The sequence below is a fragment of the Bactrocera dorsalis genome, chromosome 1 (genome assembly GCF_023373825.1).
Source record: "Bactrocera dorsalis isolate Fly_Bdor chromosome 1, ASM2337382v1, whole genome shotgun sequence".
In the NCBI taxonomy this organism is placed as follows: Eukaryota; Metazoa; Arthropoda; class Insecta; order Diptera; family Tephritidae; genus Bactrocera; species Bactrocera dorsalis.
Window position 1 is genome coordinate 92863230 of NC_064303.1, and position 11248 is coordinate 92874477.

Below are 11248 nucleotides of genomic sequence, written 5' to 3' on the forward strand. Positions count from 1 at the left end.
TTCTGGTTGCTCTTCACCCCAAATGCGGCAATTTTGCTTATTTACGTAGCCATTCAACCAGAAATGAGCCTCATCGCTGAACAAAATTTGTCGATAAAAACATTTCGAACCGAACACTGATTTTGGTAATAAAATTCAATGATTTGCAAGCGTTGCTCGTTAGTAAGTCTATTCATGATGAAATGTCAAAGCATACTGAGCATCTTTCTCTTTGACACCATGTCTGAAATCCCACGTGATCTGTCAAATACTAATGCATGAAAATCCTAACCTCAAAAAAATCACCCGTTATGAATATTTAGTTACATACGAGTATATACATATGGATATGTACACTTTATAATAATATAATAATTAGCATTTACAAAATAACTTTGCCGCATACAAATCTTTTTTGTCATTAATTAACAATTTTTTATACACTAGGGTGGGTAAAAAAACCGAGTATTTCTTTTTAGAGCAGTAAATTTCCTACAAATCTATGTGCTTTCAGATTTGTAATTATTTTTTTCGTAAGAAACAAATTAATCAATATATTTTTTTTTTGCCTTGAAAAAGTCAATTGATGAAAGATAAGAACTTTGAAGAAAAACTGAATGATCAGGAAAAACTCGCCTGGAAATGTTTTGCGAATGTTGTTCAAAATTTTCTAGGAAAAAGCGGAAAATTACAAAGATTTAATAAATGAACTTATGATATCATTTAAAGCTTTGGGGTGTAATACAAGTATATCCTTGAAAATACATATGCTGGACTCTCATCTGGATTTCTTTCAGGCAAATTTGGGTGCTGTGAGTGACGAACAAGGTGAGAGGTTCCATCAAGACATTTCCTTAATGCAGAAGCGCTATCAAGGGAAATGGAGTCCAGGAATGCTAGCAGACTATTGTTGGAGACTTAAAAGGGACCTACCGGAAGCCAAATATGCAAGCAAATCATAAGTATCTATTAGATATTAGGAAATAATTCTGTAGGTGTGGCTGAATTTTGTACTTTTTACGAAAATATATGTTTTGATGTCACAAGAAAATATGATGTATACATTTTTTTATACTCTCGCAACAAAGTTGCTAAGGAGAGTATTATAGTTTTGTTCACATAACGGTTGTTTGTAAGTCCTAAAACTAAAAGAGTCAGATATAGGGTTATATATACCAAAGTGATCAGGGTGACGAGTAGAGTTGAAATCCGGATGTCTGTCTGTCCGTCCGTCCGTGCAAACTGTAACTTGAGTAAAAATTGAGATATCGTGATGAAACTTGGTACACGTATTTCTTGGCTCCATAAGAAGGTTAAGTTCGAAGATGGGCAAAATCGGCCCACTGCCACGCCTACAAAATGGCGGAATGCGAAAACCTATAAAGTGTCATAACTAAACCACAAATAAAGATATTAAAGTGAAATTTGGCACAAAGGATCGCATTAGGGAGGGGCATATTTGGACGTAATTTTTTTGGAAAAGTGGGCGTGGCCCCGCCCCCTACTAAGTTTTTTGTACGTATCTCGGAAACTGCTATAGCTATTTCAACCAAACTCTATAGAGTCGTTTCCTTCAGGCATTTCCATATCGTCACCTGAAATGCAAAATAACGTATCATCAAAAAATTTGAAATTGAGTGTCCTATTGATTACGCTTCACTACTTCAAATTACCTTCATAATATTACATATGTTCAACATTTTCTGGTGCTGGGGTCATATTTAAACCAGTTTTAACCAATATTAATATTTTGTTTCACTCATGTTCCATTTTATTTCGTGTTTCATTCATGCCACTGTAAATTTCCGAAAATGTTGTTACGTTATTTTGCATTTCAGGTGACGATATACAGTTCAAAAATGGAAGAATTCGGATAATAACCACGCCCACCTCCCATACAAAGGTTATGTTGAAAATCACTAAAAGTGCGTTAACCGACTAACAAAAAACGTCAGAAACACTAAATTTTACGGAAGAAATGGCAGAAGGAAGTTGCACCCAGGCTTTTTTTTAAATTGAAAATGGCGTCGCACACTTATGGACCAAAAACCATATCTCAGAAACTACTCGACCGATTTCAATGAATTTCGGTATATAATATTTTCTTAACATCCTGATGACATGTACGAAATATGGGTGAAATCGGTTCACAACCACGCCTTCTTCCAATATAACACTATTTTGAATTCCATCTCTGTATAATATATACATACATTAGGAACCAATGATGATAGCGGAATAAAACTTTACACAAATACGGTATTTGAGCTGAGGTATCACTTGTGGAAAAATTGTCGGGATCGGACTATAACTTTTCAAGGTCCCTGATATCGAACACGAAGAACTCAGTGCCTAACCTAACCTAACCTAATTTTTCACCGAAAATATCAGTAAATTTCTCAGAATTTAATTCTAATTAATTTTACAGCAAAATAAAAATATATGTAAATGACGGATAATAAAATCTCGATTATCACTTTATCATGCGAGAGTATAAAATGTTCGGTGACACCCGAACTTAGCTCTTCCTTACTTGTTTCATTAATATATTATTATTTGGAGGCCCTAGTATATTTAAAATTGTATAGTTGAGTCTTGAGATGGGAGTAGGTTAGGTTTAGCGGATTAAAGTACCGCACTCCGGCTTTCGAAACTTCCCCCTACTATAAAGAAAAAAAAAATCGTAAAAAATCAAACATTTTCGCGAACATGGATCGGTATGCGCACAAGCCCATACACGAGTAAACCGCTTGCGCACACATACCGATCGAACGCACTTGTGTGTCGTGTATGGGCACTTTAAGCAAAGCAAACAAAATCAGAAGCAGCAGCAGTTGGGGCAAGCGACATCAAAGTTTATGTTGGCGCTGTACACAGCCGCGCAGAGGCCAATGTTGCCTTACACACACACACACACACACAACGACAACATGTATACATGAAGGCGAATGTGTGTGAGCTTGTGTGTGTGTGTGTGTGTGCAATATGTTGGGGGCATAAATTTCACATTCGCGTTCGTGCTGGCGCATTTGTTGTTGGCACAATAAACTGGCTCGCAAACACACATGCCAGTGTATATACACAATATGTATGTGCATGTGTGTTTTTGTTGTAATGGCTACACTTTAGTAAGCTGACATGTCCATACATATGTATATGTACTTGTGAGCATGAATCCGCGCTTATTGTGTGTTGTGTGGCATGTCCTGCCGCAGGCGTGCTGATAATTTATGAAACTGGGCATAACCTCAACATAAATTTATCATCGGCCGAAGCAGCAGACGTGTCTTCGTAAGCATGTTACAATATTTCTTGACTATTTTTCACAATAATTCATATGTACATACATACATGTATGGGTGTAAATGCACATGCATGTAACGGCTTTTTAGGTCATTGCTAGCGATATCTTTATGCCGAAGACTTCTTTTACTTATGATTTAATGCTTCTAATAATGTCACTGATTTTTTTGTTATTGTAGCGTAAGGTCGACGTTAAATACGCGCGCTGCCCTCAAATGAAGCTGGCTTATTGGTACATAAAAATAATGTGTTTTTCCACATTTGTATGTGTGTGCGCAAATACACACATGCATACACACATACATACTTATATATGCTTTTCAAGCACATTCAATTATATACAACAGCTCCTTTCAAAGCACATATATGTATGTATATACACATGCTTATGTATGAGTACACATACATGCATATGTACACATACATGCATATGTATGTGTATAAGCGCCGTCCTTTAGCGCCTCTTTAGTATTCACCAGCTTGCCTGTTTTCTGCACTTGACCCACCTTTTTGCAGCAATGCAGCTGTAGTAACTGTAATTTCGCGTGCTTTGCACTCTCACCTTTTCACTTTGTGCGCTCAGCAGTTGTTAGTAATGGCATTTTGTTGGCGTAGGTGCACACATTTTTAGCGCACTGACGAATTTTCTAAAATTGTCAACACAAACATCCATACATACGCACATAGTGTAAGTGAAAATATTAAGAGTAAGCAAACACGCACGAGCATACAACAAAAAAAAAACATGCAAACATTTTAGTATAGCGAATTTAATGAGCTCAGCGCTCAGCCCGGCTGATATTTTTACAAAAGCAGTTAACTTTTTAATTTTCAACAAGTTAAATATTGACATTAACGCGTTCGGGTTTAATCCTGGGTTATCTAGAAACTGCAATACATGAGGTTTCTGAATTTTTATATTTTCAGAACATGTTGCATGGAGAGTAACTGATTAAGATCTATAAAAGGAATCATTGCGAATGTTGGAAAAAGCTTACTGTGATTTCGAGATGACAGACAAACCATCATACATATTAGAATGGAACAAGGACAAATTCTTCACAATTACAAACAGTTCCTTACAAGAACTTAGATGGATGATAAAGATGAAAAAGTGAGCGCGATTTGTCAACCAGTTTGTTAACAGCAGCATGCGTTAGAAAGATGGCAAGAGAGCCATATTGGGGGTATAAAACGCGTTCTTGCTCGACTCCTCCCGATAAAGCTAATTTTTTTTCGTAAACAGGTCTGTTTGGACATGCTTGCTGGTACGAATTCCGATCCCACGCTCATGGAGAGCATTATAACAGCCGATGAGATATGGGTTTATGAGTTTGATATGCAAACAAGTCAATCTTCAAACAAAAAGAACAAGCCAAAGCCGCTCAAAAAAACAAGGTGATGCTCATTTTTTTTTATATATTTGTGGTTTGGTGTATAATGAATTCCAGACGGACAGACGGTCAATAAGGTGTTCTATTTGGTCATATTGAGGGGTTTGCCTGAAAACATCCCTCGAAAACAGCCATAAATGTGGAAGAACAATTCATGGATGTCACACGATGATAATGTACCTTCGCATTGAGCCACGTTTGTGACCGAATTTAAAGCCAAAAAAGCAATGAATACCATTGATCTACCACCGTATTCACCAGATTTGGTGCCGAGTAATTTTTTTTTTCCTCAAACTGAAATTGTAGCTCTGTGGAACCCAAAATATAAGAAATATCACCCAAATCTGTTTATTCTGACGGAATAAGTATCTTCATATTAAATTATATTGGATCAACAAGATTAAGGTATTTCACCAAAGTCCACTCTGAATATATACCATTTCTAGGAAACATAAAAACTTATATAGTAAATCAGCGTTGTGGTACCCCAAATAATACTAAGAGTCTTTTCCTCTCCCTTACTATGATGAATTTGCTCGCTATGCAGCGGTTACTAAGCTGCTGTGACCTGAACATATCTTTACAGTGGCTATAAAATATATTGCCGGAAGGAGAAGAGGGCGGCCAGAAATAAGCATTAGCAACAAGAAGCTAGGTCGCGCCAGTCTAACCTGTTGCTGGTAGACTCAACCTCAGAAGGTTTAATTAATAAAGGCCTTGCGAGAGAATAATTCAGGCTTTCGGTGTCAACACTAGTTTCTGTAGACTCAAGAGAAACCTATATAGCTGACACATAGTCCTTTATCTAATGAAACTGTAAAGCAATTAGCTACAGAAATAAGAACATAGAGTATATTATATCATAGGTGCATAGCACGATTCGATCACGATTTACATATTATAGTGCTGTGTCTATGTGAGATTTTGTTAAAGAGAGGAGGACACTAAACCATTGACCAAGGAGCATACCTGAATAATGAATCATTATTAACAAATGAGAGACATGATTTTAGACCAGAAAACACCCTTTTTGTCAACACGAATTTTCGAGAGCCAACCAGCCTAAAATATGAAATGTTCTAATGCGTAGGAGCTAGATGGATCATGAAAGAATATCTCTTGATGTTGTCAAAATAAGACAATAATACATGAGGTTTGCACCTCAGGTCTATTGTGCTGAGCTTAGAGTAACCAGCGCGATTCCATTCTGAATGCTTAACTTCTATTTGTCAAGACTTGTTCTCGTTTTACCCAACGAAGTCTGTTATTCTGTCAATACATGCATGATATTCTTTCGTTTCCCTTGTCAATTACGAAAATTCACGTTCTGTAAAGAATGTACTGTGGTCCACATAATCGGTCTACTGAGCATTTTATTCGAAACACCATAACCCATCTTGAGACCCAGAATTCATTATTGGATAATATTTGACCGATTAGACCCCGTCCAGCATGCAGTGAAGAAGATGTAGTAGCCGTAGCTGAGAGTGTATACGAAGATTGCGGAGAGTCGATTCGGGACTGACGTATGAAAGACTTGACGCATTTTACGTCGAGATTTTGAATTGAAATACAGCTAGCGCAAGAAATGAATCCACTCGACCTTCCCAAGCGATTTCGCTTCGCTCTTGAAAAGGTCCAAGAAGATCCGACATTTTCGAGCCAATTTTTTCTCAACGATGAGGCACATTTTTGACTCAATGGGTATGTAAACAAACAAAATTGCCGCATTTGGGACGAAGAGCAACCTGAAGAGATTCAAGAGCTGCCATTTCATCCAGAAAAAACAACGGTTTGCTGTGATTTGTGGGCCGGTGTAATCATCTGTCAACATTTCTTCAAAAATGATGCCGATGTGAACCTAACCGTCAATGGCAACCGTTTTCGCGCTATTATAACTGACTATTTGATGCCTGAAATTGAAGCTCGCAATCTCGGCGACATTTGGTTTCAACAAGACGGCGCCACTTCCCACACATCGCATCTATCAATGGATTTATTGAGAGAACACTTCGGTGAGCAGATAATTTCACGTTTTGAGCCGGTCGATTAGCCACCAAGATGGTTTTATATTACACCGTTAGAATTTTTCCGGTGGGGATATGTGAAGCCTGAAGTCTATGCGGACAATCCCGCTTCGATTAGGACTTTGGCGCAAAACTCATGCGTTTCATTCGCCTGTCGAAATGATCAAACGCGTCATTGAAATATGGACTCAACGGATGAACCATCTGAAACGTAGCCGCGGCCAACATTTGAAAGAGATAATCTTCAAAAAATAAATTTCAAAGAATATTCTTTCGAATGGTTAACATTTCCATTCAATTTGAAATTTCTGTGTTTTTCCTTAAAAAAAAGTAGGGAATCTCGAAATAGATCACCTTTTAGAACCTCCTCTTTATCACATGTTTCTAATAATGATTAACTTGAAGTGGGTAAGGTATAAGCACATTTATGTATATGTTTTAGCACATAACTCACAAACTGTATTAGCGTCTCCAAAATCATTCTACATTTCTATATACGGAATATTAAATGTTTAGCTTCCCAAGTAGTACGCATGATGTAGTTTTGCTTCCCAGAAAACACTGACGAAATCTTGATAGGAAATTTATATCGAATTTCATGTAGCTTATTAACTTTAGAACCCACTGTACCACCTATATTCTACGCGAATTATTTCTACGCACACATATATGCATGTATGTATGTATATTTTCGTGAATGCTGCTGAGCCTCTGCGTATATTTAGAGAATTTCAACTTTTTTCTTTTTGGTTTTTACATCATAGTGGGTGTGTATGAAACGTGGGTGTATGGGTGTGCCTTTACAGATGCGAGTGCGAGTACGTTACACACGGAAATACAAACGAAATAGTGTTTGAGTGCGTTTGTGTGTGTGTGTGTTGAAGCTTGCGCGTGATTTTTCCAAGCAGGGGGTGAATTATACGTATATTTCCATTCATGCTCAACAGTCGGCTTCATGCACAGTCAATGAGTCTGCTGAGACGCGCTGCAAGCTATAGCGTAGCTGCTGCTTTGCTTTCGTAGGCTATTTGCTGATATTTTTAATTTTTTTTTGGCAGAGTTTGAAACAAATGTCAGGTCAAAAAACAAAAAATATATATATTTTTTAATTGTATGCTTTCTTCCTTACACTTTTCTTTTTTCTACACACTTCACAAAATATTTGCACGTTACTGTAATTATGCGCAAATTTATTGCTTAACTCATATTCGATTTTTTCACACTTTCGCATATTTTTTTTGTTTTTTTTTTGCTTGCGCTCACTCTCCCTCAAAGTCACTTTCTTCTTCTTCTTTCTTTACACATTTATTTGTTATATATTTGCCATATTTGCTGCCGTAGTAGTTTCCCACATTAGCGTTTTATTTCACTCATATTTTGTGTGTGTGTGTGTGTTTTTTGTTGTTTTCTTGTTTTGTCATTTGGCTTTTACCGTTGCTGATGGCCGTTTTTACGCACTGCGGTGGACACTGCGGTCCAATGGTGCTTTCAAAATTAATTATTCACTTGCCCTGTTAAATTAACATTTGTTTAAGGCCTCATCATCATCAGCAACAACAACAACAACTACAATAACAGCAAAAACAACATCATCATCATTACCATCTTTGCTTGCTGGCCGTATGAATGGATGGCTAACAACGCTTGCACGAGGAAATTGAGTGCGCGAGAGAATGGTTGGGCAGGAAGTTGCCTGCACATGGACGTAACTGTAAAAAAAGAGCGTTGAGCACACAGCCACACACATTTATATATGTATGTATATATAATATATAAGCTTATATAGTATATTATATTGAACTCCTACAAAAGTGAGCCGACGTACGAATGAGTACAAGGACTCTATAAAATTTTCAGCCTTTGCGAACGTATGTACATACGACCGACCAAGCGACCTACCGACCGAACGGGCAACTGTAAAACGGCTGGCTGTGACACCAGAGCGTGCAACAAAACGCTGGCAGAAGAAAGGCAGAACAAAAATTTAATAATTTGAAAAAAAAAATTAAAGAAAAATTTAAAAAAATTAAAAAAGAATTAAGAAAAATTAAAATTAAATTAAGAAAAATTAAAAAAGAAATTAAGAAAAATTAAAAAAAATTAAGAAAAATTAAAAAAAATTAAGAAAAATTAAAAAAAATAAGAAAAATTAAAAAAAAAATTGAAAAATTAAAAAAAATTAAGAAAAATAAAAAAAAAAAATGAAAAATTTAATTTAAAATTTTCATTAAAAAAACTGAATATTCTAAATAATTTTTCTTGTTTAATTTTTTGTTCCCAAAACAGTATTTAAAGACATTGTATCCAATAAAAATCACAGAAAAAATCGAAAAATCTACTAAAGCCTTTTGTAGGCAATACTTTTCAGCAGGTTTACCGTCGTTTTTGGGCAGCGTAACACAAAACCGTAGATCAGTTACACATTTCCGCAACAACTTTGCAGCTTTCACGTATATATTTTCTGCCAAACATAGAAGCGCAGAATTATCATACATAATTTTTCGCACATTCCCATACACGATTATTACATTTCATTTTCGCATTTGCTTTGCGCACATTTCACATGTAATTTTCACGATTTCCGCAAATTGCACAATTTTTTTCTCTTCTTGCTTTTTTTTCCAACCGATTTTCGCACAAAATCTTCAACTTGCTTTCATTGCTTCGATTTCAGCGAATTCCAATTACCGTGAAAAACTGTTACCGAAGTATTTGATGGAAACGCACAAAAAATAATGGAAAAGTTGTCGCGAGTAAGGAAAGAAAAAACACAAATTTCTTTAATTCCAACAAAATCCACAACAGCAGCGGCGCAGCACAGCACAGCACAGCAAATTATCAACGACACCGACAGCGACTACAACGACTTCGAACGACGGCGACGACTACGACCACAACGCACGAACAGCAACGCCAGTACTCATCAGGCCAAACGGCTCACATATCCTGCGAACCCAATATTGACGACAGCTGCTCCTGCCAATGCTGCTGCTGCAATGTATAAGCGCCTATTTCTATGCTTTGCGCGATGTTTTCGTTGTTGCTCAGTACTCACCGCTGCCGCAATGTAAGCGCGCTCACTACACATGCTCGCCGCTGGCGCTCTCTACACGCTACCGTAAATTATGTACAAAGTACTTCGTAAGCGTTTGTCGCACTCGTTGGGCGCTCTTCTCTTTGTCACTTCCTTGCTATTATTTTCGTCCTTCAAGCGCATTAAAATTTGGAAATATTTTCACCACAGCGCCTTTCAGTTTCCTTTGCCGCTCAAAGCTCGCTGGCATGTGTGCTTTTGTACCCACGCGCGCTGTTTGGTATACTGTTCGAGAGAGTCTCTCTCTCTCTCTTCTTGTAAGAGAACGAGAGCACCAGCAGGAATTGTTGCGTGAAAAGGATAACAGTATATTTGTCGTTTAGTTTGGCGTCAGCGTCGAAATGGCAAAAAAAAAAACATCGCACAAACCATGTGCTGTTTGGTAAGGCAAATTAGTGTGCCGGAATTCGAATTTAGATTTTTAATTTGAATAATTTTTTTAATATTTCTGCGTGCACTTAAATATATGCATAATAGTTCAAAAACCCGAATTTTATCCCTTGCCTTTACAAATGCAAAACTTTCCTTACAAAAACTTAATGGAGCTGCCTTTATGCCTGAATTTGGTGTCCCCGCAAAACTAATACGGCTGTGTAAAGCTCCGTCAGGATCGGGAAGAACCTCTCCGAGCCGATGAAAAACTAGGTTTCAGACAAGGCGACTCCCTATCGTGCGACTTCTTCAATCTACTCCTGGGGAAAATAATTCTTGAGCTGAATAGAGTTCTTTTAGAAGAGTGTACAACTGCGGGCGCATGGCAATGATATCGACATCATTGGCTTCAACAACCGCGCTGTTAGTTCTGCTTTCTTCGAGTTGGACAAAAAAATGAAGCAAATGGAGGTGGTAGTGAACCAGGAAAAGACGAAATATCTCCAACACCAATGTCAGCCTCGAAGTCCAAAGCAGAATTACTCTTGCCAATAGGTGCTACTTCGGACTTACGATGTTATACGACCTTGGTGGCCAATCGACCGGCCAAAAAGTGAAAATTATCTGCTGAAGTATTCTCTCAATATATTCAATGTTTGATGCGATGTGTGGGAAGTTTCGCCGTCTTCCTAAAACCAAATATTGCCGAGATCATGAGCTTCAATTTCATTCATCAAATAGTCGATTATTATGCCGTGATAAAGGTCGCCATTGACGGTTACGTTCTCGCCGGTATCATTTTTGAAGAAATATGGACCGATGATTCCACCGGCCCACAAACCACACCAAACTGTAATATTTTATTGGATGAAATGGCAGCTCTTGAATCTATTCAGATTTCTTTTCGCCCTAAATGCGAACATTTCGCTTGCTTACATACCCATTGGACATAAATGGATCCCATCGCTGAACAAAATTTTGCTCGAAAATGTCCGATCTTCTTGGAACTTTACTAGAGCTCATACAGTGGAGCGATGTCGCTTGGGAAGATCGAGCAGCTTCAGTCCTTGTACAAGCTG

At 37.5% G+C, this 11248-nt stretch overlaps 1 protein-coding gene across 1 annotated transcript in view; it reads right to left on the minus strand.

The window, feature by feature from the left end:
- LOC125775841 (uncharacterized) overlaps positions 1 to 9670 on the minus strand; it is a 71764-nt gene extending 62094 nt beyond the window's left edge. Inside the window, exon 1 of the mRNA XM_049446847.1 lies at positions 9081 to 9670. The gene's annotated coding sequence lies outside the window, so the exon portion shown is untranslated. The remainder of the gene's footprint in view (positions 1 to 9080) is intronic.
- Positions 9671 to 11248: the final 1578 nt, after the last annotated feature.